The 7,765-nt window shown below is 53.4% G+C and overlaps 1 non-coding gene across 1 annotated transcript; it reads right to left on the bottom strand.

Annotated features, from left to right (window-relative positions):
• Positions 1-370: 370 nt before the first annotated feature.
• Positions 371-489, bottom strand: LOC145407577 (5S ribosomal RNA). Its single transcript, XR_013898736.1, has one exon. It is a non-coding gene; the product is annotated as a 5S ribosomal RNA (ribosomal RNA).
• Positions 490-7,765: the final 7,276 nt, after the last annotated feature.

The following is a 7,765-nucleotide window of genomic DNA, read 5'->3' as shown; positions in this document are numbered from 1 at the left end:
TGCACAATCATATGCGTATGTCTGTTATTCATACACATAATACAAAATGTCATACAATAACCATTGCATTTATTCAAATATGTATACAACTTGTTTAAAATGTAATATTACTGGATCAGTACAATATTATCATGAATATTATGTCTATATAATATTATAATCAATATTATGTACTAACAGATTAGCATATGTCAATGATGATTGCTGTCGGAGGACCTTCGGCGCCGTGACCGAGCAATGTTCCATCCATCCATCCATCCATCCATTGCCAGACGCCATGTATCCCAAACAGGGTGGCCAAGGGCTTTGAGTTAATTGTTTTACAGGGAGGGGCACTAATCCTCCACCAACCCCACTTGACACGTAGGGATGCCAACAGCATCTGGTGTTCCCAGGCGGTCACCCATCCAAGTACTAACCAGACCCAACGTTGCTTAACTTCGCTGATCGGATGGGAAGCGGTGTACTCAACGTGGTATGGCCGTTGGCTAGGACTCCATATTATAAATACAATTAATTATAGAAAACATGATAGATAGACAGATAGATAGATAGATAGACAGATAGATAGATGCAGCAAGTCAGAGGTATTGTGTCTGCGAGAATTGAGCAATTCTAAACATGCTTACACACTCTAACTCAAGGAATGCTTTATAGGCATATGACAGTGCCTAGTGACCATACACACACATGCACACATACTCAGACACAGGTTTCTAGAACATTCCAACCACAGTGTAACACACGTGACACGACCCCTGCTATACCAGAATTTAGGAAGCAGAGGTCAGAAGGAGGCTAGATATAGTACCGACAGGTAGTAGGAAGAAGGAGCCTAGCAACATGGGCGAGAGGATGGAAGAGAGAGAGAGAGAGAGCGAGCGAGACAGGGAGGTTAGCTCGCGGGACTCTATACTTCACTCGTGTGTGAGAGACTTTGTTAATATTTCCAAAACAAATAAAAATAGTCCCATACTATTCTTTACCTCTCCTGTCATTGCATGACAAAAAGGAAACGAAGATTATCTACTTACAAAACTACTCACGTATAACAACCGCTCATCCACGAGTCTGATATATGCATAACTGATCTACAAAACTTCAGTACAAGCACCTACAAAGATATTGTGAGACCCGCTCCCTCTACCCCCGTCCATCTCGCTCACATACACTCTCTTCGTTAGTCTCTCTCTCTCTCCATCCACTCAGTACACAAGAAAGGTGTTAAGGGATTTTGAACTGTAGTGAATAATGCCAGTGGAGATGTGCTGGAGTAATTGCATTTGTGGCTGACAGTGTGTACAGTTATAGAAACAATATTACAGTGACAAGGTTGAGGTGCTGCAGTGCCGCCTGAACCCATCATCAGCATAATAATAGTCATCATCATCATCATCATAACAATAATAACGATAATCATCATCATCATAACAATAATAATTGTAATGCTAGGTGCAAAAGGTCTGACTCCTCGGTCCTAGAACACCTAACATGTAGCGGGGTCCTCTTTCAAGACCGGGGCGTGGTGCAATAAAGAGAGGTAGGGCACAAAAACTCTAGGCAATAACCTTTACACGTATATAACCACAGTCAGACACAGGACAAATACAGCAGATATTACAACACAGTATATGACAGAAATGAAACCTTAACTAGAATAATAGTATCTCGCAGGATACTGGCTTAACAGATATTGATGCCAACACTGTAGTTTATGATACAGGTGTACAAGGGAATACAGGGCTCCGGAGCGCGGAGGAGGGTGAGTCTCACGGGGGGGGGGAGTGAGGGGTGATGCGTGTAGGGTCAGAATATAATTATGGTAATATCGGGAGGGAAATAGTACTACTGGTTCAGACTTTCTAGTAGCAGAGGGATTTTGACAACTGACTCTATTCCTCGTTCAGGTTCTTACACACGCACTGGTTGCTGGGAAGAGATTCTTTAAGGGATGGCAGACAGGGGGGGGAGCACTGGGATTTTATGCTAGTTATGGTAATGTCGCGAGGGAGTATTCTTAACACTTTTTCTTCACTGCTCCCTAGTAACAAATGACATTTATTAGTTTCAGTATAGGGAGTCCTTCGGGATAATAATCTTACTGATTTTCTGTAAGGGTGTCACTCGTGGATTTACATCACCAAAACTTAGTTTCTGCACTCGCCCTTAATTATTGGCCCGTGATCTCACTTGCCAGACATCCACTTACTATAAGTCACTCTATCACTTATACTGGGGCATCGTCCACTTAACATAAGTCACTTCACTGTGTTTAGAGCAATATCACGCTCAACATACTTTACTCATTTGGTGTGGGTGGCAGGGCGGCATGCTGGTGACAACTCGGCCAGTGAAGGCCCGGGCGTCCTGGGGTGGGCCTGGAGGGACAGCGGGCTGCAGTCCCCTAAGTCGAGGGACGCCATCAGGGAAGGGCTGTGGCACCGACCTGAACTAGGGTCCATCATGTGGGTCTGTTCCAGGGCCAGGCGCAGGGAGCAGAGACTAGGGGAGGCCGCGGAGCCTGGCAGGGGCTCTCCGGTACTGGAGGGCCGGGCTCTCGTCTCACGCTAGGGCAATGGTAAGTGTGACACCTCCTGACCGTGGGGCCCGGCAATCAGCCGTGGCTGCCCAAGGGCGCGACTAATCGGCGCCAAGGCCCGGCAATCGGCCGTGGCCTGGGTAGGGGAGTCAGCACACCTCTGGTCACCTCCTGAGTGGCAGTGGGCCGTCTTCTTCTACAGGAGGGAGGAGCAGCAGTAGGCCGTCTCAGGGTCAGTGCCTTCGAAGCGGCAATTGGCCGTCTTGCAAAGGCTGGAGCGGCAGTAGGCCGTCTCCTTCTGCAGGAGGGGGGAGCGGCAGTAGGCCGTCTCCTTCTGCAGGAGGGAGGAGCGGCAGTAGGCTGTCTCAGGGGCAGTGCCTTCAGAGAGGCAGTAGGCCGTCTCCTTCGGCAGGACGGAGGAGCGGCAATAGGCCGTCTTAGGGGCAGCACCTTCAGAGCGGCAGTAGGCCGCCTCCTTCGGCGGGAGGGAGGAGCGGCAGTAGGCCATCTCCTTCGGCAGAAGAGAAGAGCTGCAGTAAGCCGTCTCAGGGGAAACACCTTCAGTGTGATGCTTGGCCAACTGACGAAGGCGGGAGCGGCAGTATACCCTCTCCAGAGGGGCGCTGTCAGGAGCTGAAATATCAGCTCCACCCCGGGCTGGTTTGGTGGCCCCACTTTCCAAAGGTAGTGTCTTTTTCCTGCTAGGGCAACGGTGGGGCAGCTGGGTGTTATAGGGGCGCACGGCCTGGGCTGACTTGTGTTGTTGTTGCATGGGGTTTCGGGGTTTGGCTGTGGGTACTCAGTGGGGTCTGTGTGGGGATGTCAGCAGTTTTCTGGGGGCACTGAGTTCTAAATCATGCATTTCACCACTCTCCCCTCGGAAAAAGTCACGTCCCCGTGGCTGGAGGTGGTATACATGAGTGTCGTGCATGGCGTATACAGGCTGGAGGTGTTGCAGTAGGACCTGCCAGGCAGCAGTGTATTGATCTTCTTCTTGCTCCACATAACAGGTGAGGAAGAGTGTGGAGGTGGTGAGGTAGGGATGGAGGAGGATCAGCAGGTGGTGTGGCCCACAGAGCCGGTGGTTTATGCCGAGGGTCGGTGTCCATACAGCCCGTCTGACTTTCATGTTGCTTGGTGTTGTTGCTGGTGTAGTAGGGTGCTGTATCCTGGAGACTGAGGGTCGGGGTAGGGTTTTGTGCCGTGATAATGCGGCGTTGAGTCCCTGGGGAGTGTGGGTGGAGGGGATTTGGGCCTGGTGTATCATGATAGTATGAAGTCGAGGGGAGGCGGGTGGTGTAGGAGAATGGGTGTATCGGGTGGGTGGGCGTGAGAGGCGGCCTGAGCGGGTGGTGGTGGTTCTGAGGGTGGGAGTGGGTGGGGAAGTGGGTGTGCGTGGTGGGTGGGGTTTGGCAGCACGGGCTGCTGTGCTAGTGGGGGGTGCGGTTGGGGGTGAGGCTGTTGGAGTGGGTGTACGCAAGGGCGGTGGGCAGTGGTAGTGGGTCGTGGTGGGGGCTTGGCGGCATGGGTGGGACACATAGGGCTGGGCGGTGAGGGTGGGGCGGCGGAGGGAAGGGGTGAGGGAGAGCGGGGGGAGCTTGGTATGATGGGTGAGGTGTCAGGTGTGGTGTGGGGGGTGGTGGCAGCCAGGGAGGCTGAGGTGGTAGGAGGGGTGGAGGGGAAGGGTGAGGAGGAAATATAACACTCATATGTGGAAGTGGAAGGCTGCGCGGGAGCAGGGGGAGGTTGAGGGTATGGTGTCGGGGTGGCAGTGGCGGGTGTGCAGAAAGGGTGCACGTGGCGGTTTCGGAGGGTGCGGGGGGTGCCGTGATAATCCACAATAACCTGGTATGGGTTGGGGATGTGGGTGATTGTGTGGGGCCCCGTGAAGCGGGGGGCGAGTTTGTGGGGAATGGAGAGTTGGGCGATAACGACGGTGTTGCCCGGGTAGAAAGAGTTTGTGGCTGTGTCAGGACTGAGGTCTAGCATTTTTTGCAGGTGGTGTAGTCGGCCCTTTAGAAGATGCAACGGGTCTGTAGTGGGAGCGGAGGTGGGTGGTTGCAGGTGCTGGTGTAGTGGTAATAGAAACGGGGTTTCGCCGAATACCCTTTCGTGTGGGGAAACCCTGTCTTCTCGGGGACAGGAATTCATGTCCCACTGGACGATCTTCACATGAGCAGGCCAGTCATCATTTTTCGTAGCCTCGATACGTGTGCGTAGTTGGTTCATGAGGGTACGATGGCTACGTTCACATAGCGCGTTCCCCTGTGGCCAGTAAGGAGAGGAGTGGGAGATTTTAAATCCAAAGGTTCTGGTGAGTTCCTCCCAGATCTTCCCGGAGAATTCAGGGGCATTATCAGAATGGATGGCTTGAGGGATGCCAAAATATGGGAACACGTGTCAGAGAAGGGCATCGGTGATGGCAAGGGCATGATGGTTTATTGCTGGACAGGCTACTACAAATTTTGAATAGGTGTCCACAATGGTGGTCACATATTTGTGTCCAGATTTGGGAGGGAGAGGACCTACTACATCTATCGCCAAGAGCTGCCAGGGCTTGTGGGCGGTGCTGTGGCCTGAGGGTCCAGCGGTCTGGGTGACATCTTTCCCCAGCGCACAGGCGCAGCAAGCTTGAATGATTTCCTTGGCGAGGGTGGAGGGGTTTGGCATCCAGTAGGTGTCGTTGAACACTTGTAATAATTTTTTGGTGCCCAGGTGGAGGTCGTTATGGGCATGAAGGTGGCGCAAGGTGTCATGCGCTGTGTCGGGGGTCAGGAGAATATGCCCAGACGGGGTTAGAAGGTGATCACCCTGTCGGCATAGTTTGGTGAATAGGTGGGCAGGAACCCAGGGGGGTCATTCCTTTAGGTGCCATAATTGTAGGAGGTCCGGGTCTGGCTGTACCGCGTGGATGGGGAGGCAGGAGAGGGCATCGGCACTGGTGTGGAGCTTCCCGGGCCTGTAGGAGATTTCATACTGAAACTCCTCCAGGGTCTTGTGCCATCTGACGAGTTGGGCATTATGCGAGTCAGACTGGCGTAACCACTGGAGTGACTGGTGGTCGGTGATAATCGAGACCTGGGTCCTGGAAAGGTAAGCTCTAAAATGTTGGAGGGCCCAAATTATGCCGAGGCATTCTCGCTTGGTTGCAGCATAATTCTTCTCAGCTGGATTCAGGGTGCGACTGGCGCAGGCAATGATGTGTTCCTGACCGGCTTGCACCTGGGCTAGTGCAGCGCCTATGGTGGTGAGGGAAACATCGATGTAGAGGCGAAAGGGGAGGGCATAATCAAGAAAGGCCACGACAGGGGCAGAGACGAGCTTGTCTTTCGGCTGTTGGAAGGCAGCTCGCCGTTCTTCAGTCCAGACAAACGGCTCCCCCTTCCTGGTCAGATCGTAAAGAGGCTTTGCAATTTGCACGAACCCCTATACGAAGCGACGATAGTCGGACGTGAGTCCTAGGAAGGCACGGATGCCATGGATGTCCTGTGGAGGCGGTATGTCCACTATGGCATGGAGCTTGTCAGGGTCCAGAGAGATTCCTGCCTGGGATATAACATGCCCCAGGAATGAGACAGTCTTGGCGGCCAGGACACATTTAGAGGGGTGGAGCTTGAGGCCTGCCTGGTGAATCCTAGTGAAGACTCGGTGGAGGTGCTGCAAGTGGTCGGCCCAGGTCTGGCTAAAAACGATGACATCATCCAAATAGGCCAGACATATTTCCCAAGTGAGGCTGCTCAGGACAGATTCCATTAGCCTGGAGAAAGTGGCGGGGGAGTTGCAGAGGCTGAAAGGCAGAACATTGAATTCGTAATGTTTGCCATTGCTCATGGAAAAGGCCGTCTTGCCTCGGTGTTCTGGATGTACAGGGACCTGCCAGTACCCAGACCGGAGGTCAAGAGTAGAAAACCAAGATGCCCAGTAAAGGGAATCTAAGGAATCATCAATTCGTGGGAGGGGGGTGGCATCTTTGATGGTGACATTGTTCAGGCGGCAGTAATCGATGCAAAATCGCAACGTGCTGTCTTTCTTTTTTACTAGAACGACGGGGGAGAACCAAGGGCTGGTACAATGGGAAATAATGCCCGCCTCTATCATTTCGCGTACTTGGAGGTCCTCTTCCTCCCTTTGACGGGGGTTCTGTCGGGAAGGCTGTCTGATAGGTGGGCCTGTCATGTGAATTTCATGGGACAGGTACATGGTGTGCCCTATGTCTGCTGGTCCTGTCACAAACAGGTCCTGGAAATCCAGGAGAAGGTGGCGTAGGGTGTCCGACTGCTGGGTGGAGAGATGGTCGGGATGGAGGGTAGGGGGGCAGGGAAGTGGAAGGAGGCTGGGGAGCAGGGCTTGGCTCCCTCCATCTCTCCGATAACGAGCCCTTTAGGGAGGGTAAGGGGGGAAGGGGCGAGGTTGGCTATGCAAATGGCGGTGTGGTGCGGAGAAAGAAAATTGGAAGATAAGAGGCAGGCAGAAAGGGGCCCAGGTGGGAGGAGGGGGGAGAACAAGACAGAGAGACTGGAAGGCCGGTTAAGGGGCACCAAGGCCTCGTGGTGGGAGGGAATGGTAACAGCGGTGGAGATGGTGGCGGGGAAGGAAGGAGGAGGGGTGGCCCCTGGGGGGGGGGGCACTGGAAGAAGAGGAGAGGAGGGCGGAGGGAGGGGAGGAGGGGATTACGGGCCGGGTGGAAGAGGCGAATCTTCCGGCCAGGGCCAGGGCGTACAGGTGCAGACGGTCTGAATGGGGTGGAGTGGGGGGCGGAACTGGAGCTGTCAGTAGTGACAGTCAATCGTAGCTCCAAGTTTTTGGAGCAAATCTAGTCCCAAGCACATGTCATAGCTCCGGCAGGAGGAGTCGAAAATAATAAATTGGTGTTGGGTGGACACTGGCTGGTGGGTGTCGACCCATAGGGCCTGAGTTTCCCCACGGATGGGCAGGGGGCCATCCCCCACGTCCACAAGGTGAGTAGCAGTGGGGCGGAGTGGGCCAAAGGTCGATTTGTGGCGGAAGAAATAGTGGCTGTAAAGGCATGACCTGGCAGCTCCCATATCGACTAGCAGTCTGGCCTTCACGCCGTTTAATTTCATCTTGTGGTACACTGGGAGGCGATACTTAGGGGTAATGGCCCCCGCTACCGTGGGTTGGTCCGGGGGTGGGCTTAAAAATCCAGCTGTCTGGGGCTTTCATTCTCCTGTTCCTGCTCCTGTTCTCCTGGAGGGGGCTCGTTCG

Source organism: Coenobita brevimanus, chromosome 73 (assembly GCF_032717465.1).
Source record: "Coenobita brevimanus isolate Jiangsu-jjx chromosome 73, ASM3271746v2, whole genome shotgun sequence".
Lineage (NCBI taxonomy): Eukaryota > Metazoa > Arthropoda > Malacostraca > Decapoda > Coenobitidae > Coenobita > Coenobita brevimanus.
The sequence above is the reverse complement of the archived record's forward strand: the minus strand, read 5'-3'. Positions and strand labels throughout refer to the sequence as shown.